This window comes from Papio anubis, chromosome 17 (assembly GCF_008728515.1).
Source record: "Papio anubis isolate 15944 chromosome 17, Panubis1.0, whole genome shotgun sequence".
In the NCBI taxonomy this organism is placed as follows: domain Eukaryota; kingdom Metazoa; phylum Chordata; class Mammalia; order Primates; family Cercopithecidae; genus Papio; species Papio anubis.
The window spans coordinates 37,516,700-37,534,816 of NC_044992.1; the positions used below are offsets into that span (position 1 = coordinate 37,516,700).

At 36.4% G+C, this 18,117-nt stretch overlaps 1 protein-coding gene and 1 long non-coding RNA gene across 5 annotated transcripts in view; one reads left to right on the forward strand and one right to left on the reverse strand.

The window, feature by feature from the left end:
- The window catches only part of STXBP4 (syntaxin binding protein 4), a 194,643-nt gene that overhangs the window by 36,876 nt on the left and 139,650 nt on the right, over window positions 1-18,117 (reverse strand). The window lies entirely within an intron of this gene.
- LOC108582645 overlaps window positions 4,660-18,117 on the forward strand; it is a 93,817-nt gene continuing 80,359 nt past the window's right edge. The window contains exon 1 of the long non-coding RNA XR_001896359.3: window positions 4,660-4,760. This is a non-coding gene — a long non-coding RNA (uncharacterized LOC108582645). The remainder of the gene's footprint in view (window positions 4,761-18,117) is intronic.

The window sequence follows — 18,117 nt, forward strand, 5'->3', positions numbered from 1 at the left end:
GGCAAAACTACAGTGATAGAAAGCAAATCAAGGGCTGCCTGGGGCAAGGGATGGCAGGGAATGGATTACAAAGGAGCACATGGAAAGGCTGTGAGGTGATGGAAATATTCCAGGGCATGATGGTGGTAGTATAATGCAGCTGTCTACGTTTGTCAAAACTCACTGAATTGTATACTTACATTTTATTGTATGTAAATTATATCTCAATTTTAAAAAGCAGGGGAAATCTCCTGAACCAGTAGTATATGCAATCCCATTTAAAAAGCTGCAGTATGAGCAATCCCGTTACAAAATGACTGCAATCTTCCTTTCATCTTTATGCTGTGTCAGTCCCACTTACTGTCATCCAATGAGCTATTTCCTGGAGCATACTACAGATTTCTTTTCCTCTCTGCTTTTTCAGATACTGTTCCTTCTACCTGCAATGCTCATCACTATGGAATATAGAAACTCAATAAGCACTCTGGAATGACTTCAGGGACAATGGTCACACACCAGAGTCTCCTTGTCCAGCTGTTAGTGGGTCTTTGATTTAGGGATTTCTTCAGTTGGGAGATCTATCCAGAAATTCTTTCTTTTGATGTAAAATTTGCTTCAATGAAATGTAAAAATCTTAAGTGTATATTTACTGAATTGTCACAAATGCCTACACCTGTGTAACCCCAACCCCAATCATGATATAGAATATCACCACCACCCCAGAAATATCCCGTTCCTGTTGATTTCTATTTCCATGCCCCAAGAGGCAGCCACTGTTCTGATTTTTTAAAAGGTATCATACTTTTAGCATTTCCATTTAGTTTTACAAAATTATTTCTATTTCTCTGCTTAGAGATCTTCTCTTTCCATTCATTATGAACATGTTTTCCTTCACCTCATTGCACGTAGGTATAACAACACTTTAGTCCTTATTTCAACATCTGGTCTTTTGGAGGTTGGCATCTGTTGACTGTTTTTTCTCTTGAGAATAAGTTACATTTTCCTGTTTTTATTTTCACACTGAGTAATTTGGGATTGTTTTCTGGAAATTATAAACATTATACTGTAAAAACTCTGGATTCTGTTACACTACTGTGAAGAATGTTAATCTTTTTGTTTTGGCAGGGCATCTAGTTGGTCGGACTCAAGCAATAAGTTCTATTTCTTAGGCAGCACCTAAAACCTCAGTTCAGTTTCCCTCCCCATCCTCCTTTGCTGGGCTGTTTGCAATGTGCCCTATATTTGTGCAGTTTGGGGTCAGACCCAGAAGCTTGGACAGAGTTTACATGCAGAATTTGGGGGTCTCTGTCTCCAGTGCTCTTCTTTCTGGGATTTCCCCTCTGCCTTTCCAGTTGTTCCAAACTTCATATGCTAGTTCTATAGGCCAGAAAGACTGCAAGTTATCAGTTTTACCACTCCTGCTAGGGTTTGGACTAGAGTGAGGCAAGCAGTGTCTACATAGAAAATTTAAGGAGGCACCCTCCCTCAGGCTCATGCAAGTGCAGGGTCACTACCTGAGACTGAGCCTCCTTAAGAGGGAGGTGCACCCAGGGTACCTTGTTGCCTTACCCTAATCCCAGCCCTGGGTCCTACCATCAATCTAAAAGTAGAACAAACAGGAAACTTATCCTATGTTGGGTCCTTCTTCCAAGTTTTGACTGATCTCCAGAATTTGCCTGGTCATATTCACTTTTCAGAAGCTTCAATCTTTTTTTTTTTTTTTTTGTATTTTGTCCAGGGTTTACAATAGGTTTCTGCAGGATGGTTAGTCTGTCAGGAACTTACTTAGCCTTACTGGAAGTGGAACTCTCAGATGCTTAGAATTTTTGAGTGAAAAGAGATCTTAGAAATCCTCTAATTGTCTTATGTTATAAATTGGATACTGACACCAAAAATGGTTACAGAGCTTTGTCATAGAGTCAATTAGAGGAAAAGATAGTAATCTAACTTCTACTTTAGTGATCATCCACTATGCCGTTCTGCAATAATGCTGAATGAAAAGAGCAGCTTCTGTGCAGAGTGTAAAATGCTGCACTCAGACCTTTCTTTCACATGTAAATAAATTGTACATTAACTCTCAATTATTTTTGTTTTGTTTTTCTTTTTTTTTATTATTATACTTTAAGTTCTAGGGTACATGTGCACAACGTGCAGGTTTGATACATATGTATACATGTGCCATGTTGGTGTGCTGCACCCGTTAACTCGTCATTTATATTAGGTATATCTCCTAATGCGATCCCTCCCAACTCCCCCCACCCCACGATAGGCCCCAGTGTGTGATGTTCCCCACACTGTGTCCAAGTGTTCTCATTGTTCAATTCTCACCTATGAGTGAGAATATGTGGTGTTTGTTTTTCTGTCCTTGCTATAGTTTGCTGAGAATGATGGTTTCCTGCTGCATCCATGTCCCTACAAAGGACATGAGCTCATCCTTTTTTATGGTTGCATAGTATTCCATGGTGTACATGTGCCACATTTTCTTAATCCAGTCTATCACTGATGGACATTTGGGTTGGTTCCAAGTCTTTGCTATTGTGAATAGTGCCGCAATAAACATACGTGTGCATGTATCTTTATAGCAGCATGATTTTTATAATCCTTTGGGTATATATCCAGTAATGGGATGGCTGGGTTGAATGGTATTTCTAGTTCTAGATCCTTGAGAAATTGCCACACTGTCTTCCATAATGGTTGAACTAGTTTACAGTCCCACCAACAGCATAACAATGTTCCTATTTCTCCACATCCTCTCCAGCACCTGTTGCTTCCTGACATTTTAATGATCACCATTCTAACAGGTTTGAGATGGTATTTCATTGTGGTGTTGATTTGGTATCTCATTGTGGTGTTGATTTGCATTTCTCTGATGACCAGTGATGATGAGCATTTTTTCATGTGTCTGTTGGCTGCATAAATGTCTTCTTCTGAGAATTGTCTGTTCATATCCTTTGTCCACTTTTTGATGGGGTTGTTTGATTTTTTTCTTGTAAATTTGTTTAAGTTCTTTGTAGATTCTGGATATTATCAGATGGGTAGATTGCAAAAATTTTCTCCCACTCTGTAGGTTGCCTGTTCACTCTGATGGTAGTTTCTTTCACTGTGCAGAAGTTCTTTAGTTTAATTAGATCCCATTTGTCAATTTTGACTTTTGTTGCCATTGCTTTCAGTGTTACAGACATGAAGTCCTTAACCATGCCTATGTCCTGAATGGTATTGCCTAGGTTTTCTTCTAGGGTTTTTATGGTTTTAGGTCTAATATTTAAGTCTTTAATCCATCTTGAATTAATTTTAGTATAAGGTGTAAGGAAGGGATCCAGTTTCAGCTTTCTACATATGGCTAGCCAGCTTTCTCAGCACCATTTATTAAATAGGGAATCCTTTCCGCATTTCTTGTTTTGTCAGGTTTGTCAAAGATCAGATGGTTGTAGATGTGTGGTATTATTTCTGAGGGCTCTATTTTGTTCCATTGATCTATACCTCTGTTTTGGTACCAGTACCATGCTGTTTTGGTACCAGTACCATGCTGTTTTGGTTACTGTAGCCTTGTAGTATAGTTTGAAATCAGGTAGTGTGATGCCTCCAGCTTTATTCTTTTGGCTTAGGATTGTTTTGGCAATGTGGGCTCTTTTTTGGTTCCATATGAACTTTAAAGTAGTTTTTTCCAATTCTGTGAAGACAGTCATTGGTAGCTTGATGGGGATGGCATTGAATCTATAAATTACCTTGGGCAGTATGGCCATTTTCATGATATTGATTCTTCCTATCCATGAGCATGAAATGTTCTTCCATTTGTTTGTGTCCTCTTCTATTTCACTGAGCAGTGGTTTGTAGTTCTCCTTGAAGAGGTCCTTCACATCTCTTGTAAGTTGGATTCCTAGGTATTTTATTCTCTTTGAAGCAGTTGTGAATGGGAGTTCCTTCATGATTTGGCTCTCTGTCTGTTATTGGGGTATAGGAATGCTTGTAATTTTTGCATATTGATTTTGTATCCTGAGACTTTGCTGAAGTTGCTTATCAGCTTAAGGAGATTTTGGGCTGAGACAATGGGGTTTTCTAAATATACAATCATGTCATGTGCAAACAGGGACAATCTGACTTCCTCTTTTCCTAACTGAATACCCTTTATTTCTTTCTCCCGCCTGATTGCCCTGGCCAGATATTCCAACACTATGTTTAATAGGAGTGGTGAGAGAGGGCATCCCTGTCTTGTGCCAGTTTTCAAAGGGAATGCTTCCAGTTTTTGCCCATTCATTATGTAACTCTCAATTATTAATTACCACCTGCTTAACAGTTTAGTATTGGTATAAACTGAATGTTTGTGTCCTCTAAAAATTCTTATTGTGAAGCTCTCACTCCTGCTATATGGCTGCGTTTGTAGGTGTGGCCTTTAAGGAAGTAATAAGGTTAAATGAGGTCATAAAGAGTAGGGCCCTGATTCCATAAAGTTAGTGTCTTCAGAAGAGCAGAGAGAAGACCCACTCCACCCTTCCTCTGTGTGTATGTACAAAGAAGGGGTCATGTGAAGACACAGCAAGATGGCAGTCATCTACAAGCCAAGAGAAGAGGCCTCAAATGAAGCTTACCTTGCCACCACCTTGATCTTGGACTTGTAGTCTCCAGAATTGTGAGAAACAAATTTTTGTTGTTTAAGCCTCTCAGGCTGTGATATTTTGTTATGGCAGCCTGAGCAAATACAGCCATAAAAATGGATCCAAATTTTGCACACTGTTAAATCAGCTTACTTGACAGAATTACTTCAGTCTGACTACACCGTAAAGGTAAACTCATTCTTCTGTAAAAGAGCTTGAACTCAGAAAAACAAAATCTACCAATCAATGCAGTAAAAAATAAAATTTGAAGGATAAATGTGGCACTCGAAGCAGATCTGTTGTGAGGCTGGAAGGCAACAGTGTTTCTAAAACAATTTAATCTCGTTGTATTCCCCACTTTATTTTTAAAATATTTATATACAACTATTAATAAATATCACAGTCTATTCTGCAAATGCCTTTAAAGGGTCAAGGCTTCCAAAACAGCATGTAAACAGGTACCATGCAAAAGTAAGGCCTGAATACATATCCTTTATTTGCAGACTAAGCTTTCTGATCCACCATGAACCTCTGCTCATCTTTTCTTGATTTCCACACCTTCTGACCTCACAGCCTGTCTTATTTGGACCTCCATCTCATTCTCTTAGGTCCCCACATAATGTTGTTTTCCTATTTCTTCTAATGATATCATGGGGCCTCACTGCCCTTTTTACCTAAACACTCTTGATAAGATCTTTCCGTGGTGACTGGCCTGGGACCTTCTTGTCACATCTTAGGCTGACACAATCCAGCATAGCCTAGATTTATAGCAACCAATCATTATCAAATAAAAGGTATTAATAGAAATTAGGAGGTGTTAAGTACAGTTAGAACTGTATTCTGCATTAGAGTTTCAAGTCATATTTCTCATATTATCTTATTCTTTTTTTTTTTTTTTTGAGACTGAGTCTCTCTTCATCACCAGGCTGGAGTGCAGTGGCATGATCTCAGCTCACTGCAGCCTCTGCCTCCTGGGTTCAAATGATTCTCCTGCCTCAGCCTCCCGAGTAGCTGGGACTACAGGTGCCCACCACCATGCCCAGTTAATTTTTTGTATTTTTAGTAGAGATGGGGTTTCACTGTGTTAACCAGGATGGTCTTGATCTCCTCACCTTGTGATCCGCCTGCCTCGGCCTCCCAAAGTGCTGGGATTACAGGCGTGAGCCACCGCGCCGGGCCCATCCTATTCTTTTATATTTGTTGTTGTTGTTGTTGTTCATTGCTGCTTACTGTTGCAGTCAGGTATAGTCCATTATTGTAACATTAGAACACAATATTTAATTTCTACACTGCAACTCTTTTATCTCTTCTCTTTGTCTGGCAGTACTTAGTAAAGAAACCTATATAACAAGAAGCTAAGAAATATGACAATTATCTCTCATTTGACCAGTGATAGTAATTTCTGATTAATTCAGGATAAAAACCTGCATGCAATTATAAATAGTCCATTTTTATTTTGACATATTGGTTTGGTTTGACTGATGCGGTCAATCATTCCAAGTAAGCCAGGCACCAATTCTGCTACCTCTTCCCTTACATTTTCCCCTTCATTGAATAATCTTAACAAATTACTGGACACACACACACACAAAAGCTGCTATATTTAGGGATCCTGATACGAAAAGTACTTTGGCAAGAACTTATCTAACTACTAGGTTAGATCTTGGGGTTCTCTGGGCAAAGCAAGTTTTGAGATTAAAATTTGAGCATACCTTTCTTCTTAAAATTGTGTGTCTGCTTTAACTGATAACATAAAAGGAGAGGGATAACACATTTACAAGGAACATAAATTCCCATAAATGTGAATAAAACAAGGGAGGAATTAGCAAAATCTCTAAAAGATTTTCTAATTAAAAAATTTAGTTTTCTACTTTTAAGTACACTTTGATTTGAGATAATGTTCTTTAAGGATATATTTTAATGACTGGATAAAATACTTGTAACTCAAAACTTTAAGTATTTATAAAAGAGTGCTTCAAAGGCACTTAAAAGTTTCTTCTTTTACTGTAAGTAATCCCCTTATAATTTTAATATTTTAATCTGCTTTGGAAGTCATACATTAACCCACATACACACATATCTCAATATGTAAAATGACAATCTAAACTTTTGAGTGCTTCTTGTTATAATTTTTATAAATTCAAACTAGATGGAATTTAAATATACTGCTTTCTATTAATTATAAAATTAACTGCATGGAGTAAAATCTGCATTCATTTTTAAATATAGCCATATCTGATATAAAGTAAACATAAAATGTTCCAACTCAACTTTTTGCTTTTGCCAGTATAGAGCACATTCCTTCATTTATCTCTGCATTTGTACAATACAGACTCCATTCCTTCATTTATCTCTGCCCAGAGTTACTCTTCCTTTTCATCTGCCTTGTGAGCTTCTGCTTATCCATCTAGAATCAGCTCCTCTGTGCATACTCTCCTAATTTCTTTGGCAGACTTCATCTTCCCCTCCTCTATGGTACTTCTGTGGTTTGTACCAGTTTCTATCACAGCACTTAACACTCTTCTGTGGAAAACATGATTGTGGACAATGACCATGTTTTATCCATCTTTGTGTCATTTTCTGGTACACAGCTCAGGCTTTGGTGCGTAATAAATGTTTAACAACAGTTTGTTGAGGATTTACATTCCAAGAAGTAAAACATCTTCAACATTTAAAAAAAATCAATACTGTCTGGAGGGATTCAGAAAAATACGTGGCATATTAGTTAGGAATGATTTTGGTTGAAAATGACAGATAACCCAAGTAGCTGGGAAAACAAATAGGTATTTATTTTTAAGGAGCCTAGAGGTTGCTAGACAATAGCATAAAGTTTTTCATCTTTCTATTCTAGTATCCTTCGGGTGTAAGTGGCTCATCCCTACACATTTTGTCTTGTGGGGGCCAAAAAGCCCCCAGAGCTATATAGGCAACATATTCGTATTGAAGGCAGGACGGAAAAAGAGGTGGTCCCAGCTCCACATGTCCTTATCCATTAATTAAAAGTTTCCCCAAGCAGAAGTTTCTAAGCAGACTTGACTTGACATCTCATTGACTAGAACTGGGGTGGGTGGCCACTCTGTGAGGCAGGCTACCCCTGAGAGGGCAACTGTCTGACTTTACAGTTTCTAATGCAACAGGCTGGCTAGGGCAAAACACCAAGTCTGCCATAGATTACAAAAACAAAAACAAAAAGACAACAGAAGAGTGGATTAAGGTTAATTAAGATATTAAGGTTACCAGGTTTGTTGAAATGAGTATGCTGGAGACCCTGGGGATTCTAGGGTATCAGTGCAATTGGGGACATAGTTAATAATTCACACTGAGACATTTTCTCAAGATTGTGGTTGCTTATAATGACATAATGAGATGTTTCAATCTTGCATCTCATCTCTCTCTCTGTGTTTTTCAATTATGACAGTTTTCCTTTATCTCCCATTCACCCCAACCTCACTTTGGTTCCATCACTGCCATTCAAATTTTCTCAGAGTCAAATATTAAATGTTTCATTCTCTATAAATGCTTTCTTGACTTTAAAATATTTTTTTCTCATTTCTCTGAGCTATCAGCACTTTGTACCATTCATAAAATACTTAATATCTTAAACTTTGCATTACAAGAATTTGCACAACTCTTCTACTCCTCTCTTCTCACAGACTGCTAGCTCTTTGAGGGTACTGAATCTTCCTCAGTCATACTAGGTTCTGAAAAATTATTTTCTGAGTTGAATATTTAATTCATTTCATTTGCTTAGTGTTAGAAGGAAGGAAATGAGAGGAAAACCCAGCATGTACAAACACAGGGCCACTGCTAGCCTATGTTTATGTGGCAAAAACTAAAAAAAAAATAATTTCCATTATGTGTTGAAAATGGCACTCCTTCCATGTGCAAGGGCTAGAAAATAGTGCCTCCTTTGAGCTGATGCAACTCTGAGGGCATGGAACGTGTAGGGCTAATATTCCTTCTGTGCAAATTACTAAAATAAAGAAAAAAAAAAAACACTCTTTCTTCTAGGAAACACAGTCCTGTACCAGAGCATCCAGTGGGGTGAACAGAGCAAGGGCTGGATTTCAGTCCCCAATGTACTCCCTTGACCTCTGCTTATTGCACAAAATGCTCAGTGCTCTGCAGCAGCCATTTAGAAAAGATTTCAGAAGTTCCATTTTTACCCAGTATATCTACAAGTCTTTTGTGATTTCTCCAGGCTCTGTTTATAATGATGGTAAACTCAGAGCTTCACGTTTTTGAATGGGTCTAATTGTCCAAGATACTTGCTCACAATTGAGCCAAAATTTGTCTTCCTATTTTTCCTATCTGATGACCTGAGACTTCTGATGCTAGACATAATAATCATGTCTTGAAGCAGTGTACATATTTCTGGCAGGAAGCTGCCTCCTAAGAAATGCATAATAGAATGGAATGTAATTATTTATAGGTAGGTACTACCAACACTGTATTTGGCTATCTAACATTTGTGTGAACATGTAAAATCTTCCTCTAATTTGTTACCTACCCCATTTTATAGTGGCTGATGTGGGCTCACTTGCCATCCCATACGGCTCACTAACAATTAGACTATTAAATATGGAATTTTAATTTGAAAATATTATTGATAAAAAAACAAATGCTTACAGCTAAATTTATAGAAGAATAAAGACTGACATTTAAAAGGTAGCAGTATTAAAAATCACTCTTTCTCATGTCCTCTAAGCATCTTTGGAAAGGCTTGAAATTAAGTTTAAAGAGGATTTCAAAAATAAGGGGAAGAACACCTTTAACTTACAATATTTTCTATTTGAGAGGTACACTTTAGTAACCTTAACTATGGCTATATGTTAACAATAAAAGTGAGATTATAATGATTTTATGTGATGTGTCATCAAATACATTTTAAAACATTTTCCGTATAATTAAAGCAAAAATAAATACAAAGGCTAGCTATGGAAACACAACATGCATATGGTTAGAAAATTCAAAATATCCAAAGACTCATTTTTTTTTTGTTTGAGGCATTTAAATATCAGAAGCATAAAAGACAAGGGATTAACTAATATTGTAAGATTTCATTTATTCAATGATAACTTATTAATACATTTTGGTAAAGAACATAAACTGAGTTAAAGTTTATCTGTATTAGATACAGTAGAAGATTTACTGTCAAAAGTGTCATATACTTATGGATATATTTTTATTTTATATACTTATATATTTTATTTTAAATCAAAACATATAAATATATATTCATTTGCCAATCTTTATTGGCCAAAGTCTTGTCTTTGTTGACTGACTTCTGATTAGGGTTCTGTATTGTTCTTCTAGTTCTACGGTTCTTGTATTGTTCAGAAATCATACTAAAAATATATCAGCTATCACTTCCAGGTGGGGTTTCTTTAAAGTGGATTAAGAATTAAGAGTGGTTATAAAATAATCCAAGGGCAGAATCCTTCTAGACTTCTATAATTTTCTCCCAGTCTTTCACAGATGACTTCTTTGCAATCTATCAATAGTATTAACTCACCATCATCAGATGCATTCTACTTAGTTTTTGTAGAAACAATTTTTTCTTTTCACATTCGTGTAACTGTAATAAGCACAAGTGGCATCAACTTTTTGAAAATAAAATTATATATATTTTAACTAGTAGCAGTTTAAGTACATGGTAGTACCAGGGAGAGGCTTCTTAGGCACAAGTCGACATTGCCCATGGGCATCAATGTGCTTTTTAGAGAGAATGGATGAGTTGGCTAATCTGGTAAGTGGGTTAAAAATAGAGATCAGTTAATACAGCTTCCACTTTTTGGAGAAAGTGGTTCTAAAAAAAAAAATACTGATGGTGATGGAGTCTTTTATAATTTATTGAGAAAATTTTAAAAAAGCACTATCAGGACAGTTAACTACTGAAAAGCATATGTATTTAAAGCCATTTTTCTTGGTTTCTATAATGCTACATTTGCCTAATTTTCCTTCTATCTTTCTGACCACTCCTTTTTAGTTCAGTTTCTTCTTTCAATAGACCTCTAAAAGTTCCTAGTGTTAAGTCTTGGATACTCTTTATTTCCCTACATGTACTTTCCTCCTAGATGATCTCACCATTTTCATAGCTTTAAAAACCATATATATGCTAAAGACTCTTAAATTTATTTCTCCAGCCCAGCCCTTTCTTTTGACTCCAGACTGGTATAAACAACTTGCCAATAACATCTTGACTTAAATGTTTCACAGGCAACTTATACTTAATTTTTTCCAAAGTTAAGTTTTAATTTATTTCTCAAAAGCTGATCCTGTCTGCAATCCTCCTCGTTATACTAAGTAAATCTGTTCTGGCCTCCTTTCATTTCTTTGAGTAGGCAACTCTTTGCGTCAGTCTGGAATGCTTTCTCCTTAACTCATTAGATGGTTGGCTCCTACTCATCTTTCAAATCTTAACTTAAATCTTACTATGAAGACAGACTTTTCTTGTCCTCCCTTCATTTCTACCAGAGCAACATATTCACTACAGTCACACCACTTTCTCAGTTTGAAATTACAAATATATTGATTTTCCTGTTTATTGTCTGCTTTCCCAACTTAAACCATAAGTTCTATAAAGGTAGGGATCGTGCCTGTTTCATCCATCCTTGTATACTATGGGCCTACCAAAATGCATGAGATATCATAGGCCCTCAAAAATGTTTGCTGAATAAATGAGTAGTGTTTTAGTTTTACTCCCTAGAACACTTACCACTATTTGTAATTATGTCAGTAAACTTTTACAAAAATGTCCAGTTATTCCCTAAAAAGCAAATGTTCCAGGAAGACTGTGTCTGTTTTATTCCTTATTCAATACGGTGTCTGACACATAGATACTCAGTCAATATCTGTTGGTGAAAGGAAGGGAGCAGAAGTGATGATATGACTGAGGGAGAGAACAGAACGTAAAGGAGACTGTTTTACACTAATGTTCTGAGACTACGGCAACAATTCAAATAAATGCTAAAAACATTCTGTCCATCATTCAGTTGTTTTGCCCACACGATGTAAACATCTGTACCTTTAGAAATAGCTAGATCAGTTTTTCACATATAAAGCAGATGTTCAAAGTTATTTTAGATACAGCTGAAATTATTATTATTATTGTTTTTCGATTAGTGCAGCAAATTTGGGTAGACTTATGTTTCTCAAAGATACATAACTTTAAATGAGAGCTGTGCTATTTAGTCAAAGTCAGGGTATTGGGATGCCTTGATCATGTGATGTGTGTTCAGTCAAATGACCTGGAATTGATCCAATTTCCTAACAGTAACATTATGGCACAATGGTAGCCTAAGACCTTTGGTCATCATCAAAACCTGAATGGGCTATAGAGAAAAAAATTTACAACTCGTCTTTTACACTAATGGTTGAGAGAGAGGAAAGGCTGAAATCTGTCATATCACTTGACATGTAATAGAAATGGACAGCTGTTCTCCTTCCATAGCTTGAATACCCATTACAAAATGAGATCATATGGTAGATTTTAATAGCAGGAAAGACTCTTCTAAGAGACGATAGATTAAAAAAATTGCTTAGCAAAATGTCAGAGTCACAGTTTTTGCCTACGAAGAATTTCAAGATTACATTAGAAACAGATAAGGAATTCATGTACACACAAAAGCATATTATTATTTAAAAAAAATTTAAGAGTAAATCTTTAAATATTTACCTCCTGAGAAATTTCCTTCTAGAAGGATTCTTAATTATGCTTATCTTATTAACTCATCTGCAGTATTATAGCACTATCTACTTGTTTTTCATCAATAAAAGGTTTCATTAAAAACTTTACACAAATAGTGCCTCTATGTAGCTGGCTCATTTTATTATTAGTGGTAGGTGTGCAGAGAGGGAATACATTGGTTTTCTACAGGAAATACTACAGAGATTTGAAATCTAGGTCACATAACAGAGCCCTGCTATAACAGAAGAGCACAAAGGCCCAATGTTTTTTCAGCTTCCATTCAAATATGATCATCATGTTTAAACAAAACTTAACAATTGCCTGCTTTGAAATTGCATTTGGTTAACTTATACGACAGTTGTAACTGTCACATAATTATCCTTTTTGATCTCTTCACAGTCTTAACATGTTACAGTTATATACAAGGAAATTTACATTCAGTGTGTACTAAGGGTAACCACTAGACAGAAAGCCAGACACTGAAATTTGTGCTTCTGTGAAATCTTTAAGCTGGAAATCCCAAAACTGTTTTAAATACCAATTGAGAGTCTGTAGCATCATTGGGCAGCAGTAGAGTTAAAAATGGGGAAATTTGGCATGTCACATGGCAAGTCAGCAACTACATAGAAGAGACGCCTGGTATGTTCTAAAAGGTTTGCTTGCCTTTGTGGTTTTCTGAATGTGATATTATGGTAAATATATATGTGTGTTGTGATTTAGGCACTAATGGTATTCAGAAATAACACAAACACCAAAAACATATTTCAAAGATAAAACATTTAAGTTACATTCCCAAATGCAAACATGCTCCATAGCAATGATTTGAGTACATTTATCAGGTCTTTGGGAAGTGGCAATATTTCCTTTGAGTATTAAAAATATATGTTTATAAATGTGTATGTTTCATTAAGCTTTTCAGTCCTTGAGACATAAGTAGCTCAGATATTTCAGTTAAAATACAAGCAATCAAATAAGGCACCATTCCCTAGAGTTTGTCTTTACACCTATACTGGGTTACCAAGTCTTAAACCAAACTCCGACCTCCTTCAACAATTCAGAAAAGAATTGGAAGGTAAAGTCTTACTCTGTCATTTCCAACCATGGTTAAATCTAGAACATAAATCATGTCTGATTAGTCAAATTTAGTTCAGCTTTGAATCCTGAATTGTACATTTGAAAAATAACCCTAGATGCTGGAGGATGACATCTCTATATCATAGCAAATGTTCCTATCATTCAGTTCTGCATTCGTTTGCACTTGCCTTAAATTTTAAGCTTCAGATTCACTATTGGAAGAATTTTGCTGAGGAATTATTGCTTTAAACTGTGACTGGGTTACAGAGTAAAATATGCCAGTAAACATTTTGCAATAATTGTATCACTGCATTTTATTAAAGAAAAATCAAACAAAGGTTTACTCCAAAGAATAAAAAAGAGGGTATAGTTAAAAATTCAGAAAATACATGAATAAAATCTGTGCTTCTATTTGGGAAGCAGTAAATAATTACACGCTCTTTAGAAGAAAACTTAAGATGAGCTAAGGCAAGTTGTTACACAAATGCAACCATCCTCTTAGTCAACCCTGAACAAATGAAAACATGCAAAGAACTATAAGATTGATTAGATTAGAAACATGCGAGCTTTTTCTCTAAATCTACAGAAAGTCATATTCTATAATGATATATGTTTCTTATCTTTGGATTAAAAAAAGAGCTAGGCAGTTTTAGAACTATGATCATGTGTTGCACTTATATTTTTTTAAAGAGTCAATGTGCTTCCTAAGGAAGTCTTTGGAGGTTGATTTACTGCAAGATACTTAGAAAAACCTACAGTGGTCTGTTTCCTTAAGTTAATGTCAATTCGCCATTTACTCAAGCAATAAAACAATAGCATATTACATTTTAATAACTCTCCAAACCAAAGTACATCAATACACTTCACAGAACCTTATCAGCACCTTATCAATAAAGACAGATCCACTTTTGAATAACAACTTACATTACAGTATTAGGACAGGGCAAAGACATTTTCAATAAAGGATATGGTCAACAACAAACTTGCTCACAAAGAAAGGATATGATATGTACTTCAATTATATTTTTCTGAGCTCCAGTTCAGGAGAGTAATTGCAAGAGTGCCAAAACATATGAAATCAAGGTTGGCTCTGGGAAATATGGGAACTGTGATTGTCATAGCAAAGGGCCCATTGTGTTCAACGGGAAGAACTGAGGGCTTCTTTTTGTTTTCAGTCATGAAGCTAAGAGGGAAGGTATTCTATCTTTTATGACCATGTTCTGCCTTGATGCTACTTGACCAATGACTTTAACCAAAAGGCTAACAAGATGATCTTCCTTCCTACCCCTTTATTAAAGATACTTAAATGTTAAGCCTTTTCTGAAATAAAGAAAAGAAGAAACTGTTTTCCATAGGAATCTTGATTACTTCAATAGTTCACAGTTAGCCTCAACTTAGAAACTTTTCTGTCATCATAGTCTGCACATAGCACACACAGTTGTAATGTTGTGCCCTAAGGGACATACTACTGTTAACAGCCCATCCAGTCGCTTGATTATCACTGTATGGTAAATGGCTTTCTAGGATAATAACTCTGATACAGACAATCAAGCACTTTACTTAGTTTATTATCCTGTTTTCTTTTAGAACAGATCCAGGCCATATTTGACTTAAATGTGAGAGCACAGTGCAATGCAAATTTAAGGCCATTATAGACAAGTATAATTCTCAATTGGGTTCCTCAGTTTCTCATATTAGTTCAGTTTCCAGGAGTAAGGTTGGCTTCCAACCTAGATTATATTTGTAAACAATATTTGCAAATAAGTGAAAATGACAGAACTACAGGACATCAAGAGAATGACAGATAAAATGATAAAAGAGGTAAGAAGCCTTCCAAATGAGCGCCAGTTAAGGGAAAAAACAGAATAAATAAGATTGGAAAGGTGGAAAGAGTATAGGATCAACTCTGTTTTGGATACTGGATACTAGAACGAATAAGCTTATACAAAATCAGTTGTTCTTCCATTTCATAGGTGAGGAAAATGAAGTACAGAGAAGGCAAGAAAGTTGCAAAGATTATGTTGCTTGTAGGAGGCAGAGGTAGGATTTGAACACGGGTAATATTGTTCTTGAGCCCATGCTGTTAGCCACTATATGCTGCTTCTTTCATTATACGAAAAACAAAAAACACCAAAAAACCCAAACCCAAACAAACAAACAACACACAAAAGTGTTAGCAAGTTAGAAAAGGACTAAAAGTAATTAGGCCAAAATGTAAATGACGATTGCCTCTCCGTGGTGGGTTATGAGCAATTTTTCCGGCTTATTCATTCTCTTCAGGTCTTTTCAAAATAACAAAAATAAAGTTTAACACTTTTTTTTTTATATCAGCAGAAAATAAAATAAAAATATTGCTGGCCTAACTAACATTTTCCCTCTTATGATAGCACTTCTCAATTTAGAAAAACTATGCATACAGTTAAACCACACTTCGATGACAGCTATCAGAGCACATCTCACTAGAAAGTCACAGAAATCTGGGCATAAGCAGGAATTTGTCCAAATTAAGTAACTTTTAACATATGTTACAGGATCAGTATAGATTCAGTGGAATTTCCCATACCTTTTTTCTTTTAATGCATTTTTATTGTATGTATTTAAAGTGTACAACATGATGTTTTGGTATACAAATACATGGTGAAATGATTACTACAAGTAAGCAAATTAATATAGCCATCACCTTCTATAGCTACCTTGTGTGTGTGTGTGGTAAGAGCACCTAAAATCTACTCTCCTAGCAAATTTTCAATACACAATATCCTATACCTTTTTCCTTAATCCTATATCTTTTAAACTGCAGTGTTACATAACCGATATTTATGAAATGACCAAGAGGTCCTAAGAGGTACTGAAATGCCATATGAATCATAAAAGAATGATTAAATTGACATTCAAAATGGTGTTGGAGTAAATTGTATTTGTGCCCTCACCAATCTACTGAAATTTCTCCTCGAAAGGTCACAAATCTTTACAATTTCAGCCAACCTTTTTTTCACATGTTGTCCACTTGTTATCAGCATTTCTCACTCCTTCTTTGAAATTCCCTTCTCCATGGGTTTCCTCTCTTCCCAGTCATCTACTCTTCATTTGACCCTATCGTCCTGACTCCTCCCCATCTGGCCCCTCTTCCTCCTCCGAACTGTCCCAAATGAGTTCTCTTCCCACTCCTGTTATATCCTTTCTCTACAATATTAGGGTTTCAACCATCAAAATGACATGAAGAATCCCCCAAACAACATCTCCAAATACTGACATTTCTCCCAATCTCTTTCTTGATGTCAGCTGGCATCTCAAGCATCTCATGATGTCTAATATGGAACTTCCCTCACTCTAATCTCCCAGATCTGTCTTTCCTGCTGAGCTCCTTGATTTTTAATGGTTCTACCAACCTCCAATAATCCAGGCCCAAAAATCCAGTGTCATTTTTACTCTTTGCCCTTGTTTCTCTTGTCAATTGTTGTTTAGTCTTATATAATCGACCTCTGCAATATTATTCATTTAGTTGTTAAATACTTGTTGAATAACTACTGTAGTAAATTCCGAGGCTACCGCAGTAAGACAAGTGAGGATCTTGCCTTCCTGAAGCTTATATTCTAGTGAGAAGACACAATTTCAGGTGGCCAATAAGTCCTATTAGAAAAATAAGATCAAGAATGAGTAGTAGCGATGATGGAGTTGATCAGAGAAAGCCTCTGCAACATTAAAGCAGAGACCTGTAGCTGGATATTGTGGCTCCTGCCTATAATACCAGCACTTTGTGAGACAGAGGTGGGAGGATCAATTAAGGCCAGGAGTTTGAGCCAGCCTGGGCAACTTAGCAAGACCCCATTGCTAAAAAAAAAAAAAAAAAAAAAAAAAAGAGTAAAATTAGCTGGGTGTGGTGATGTGCACCTAGTCCTAGCTATCTGGGAGGCTATAGTGGGACAATAGCTTGAGCCCAGGAGTTGGAAGCTGCAGAGAGCTATGACAGTGCTATTGCACTGCAACCTGGGTGACAGATTTAGATCATCTCTAAGAAAAAACAAACAAACAAACAAAAAACCCCAACAAAATCATGAATAAAATGAAAGCATGAGTCTTGTGAAGGTCTGAAGGAATACCATTCCAGGCAGGTGGAACAGTGTATTAGGCTATTCTCGTGTTGCTGTAAAGGAATACCTGAGGCTGGGAAATTTATAAAGAAAAACAGTTTAATTGGTTCACGATTCTGTAGGCTATACAAGCATGGCACCAGCATCTGCTTGGCTTCTGGGGAGGCCTCAGGGAGCTTTTACTTATGACAGAAGGCAAAGCAGGAGCAGGTATGTCACACAGTGAGAGCATGAATAAGTTTGTGGGAGGTGCTGCACACTTTTAAACAAACAGATCTCTTGAGAACTCAGGTACTCTCGTGAGGACAGCACCAACGCGATGGTGTTAACCCATTCATGAGAAATTCACTCTCCTGATCCAATCATCTCCCACCAGGCCCCACCTCCAACACTGGGGATTACATTTCATCATGAGATTTGGGAGGACAAATATCCAAACTATATCAAATAGCAAATGCAAAGGCCTTGAGCTAGGAATAAGTTTGGCATGTTTAAAGAACTACAAAAACACTAATATGACTGGTATATAGTAAGCAGGAGAAGAGTGGTAGACAATGAGATTAGACAGCTAGCTAGGGCCAAAAATGAAGGTCTTCATAAGGAATGGTAAAGAGTTTGGATCTTACTCTAAGTGTAATTGGAAATGATTGGAGAGTTTTGACCAGGGGAGTGACATGGTCTAATTTATGTA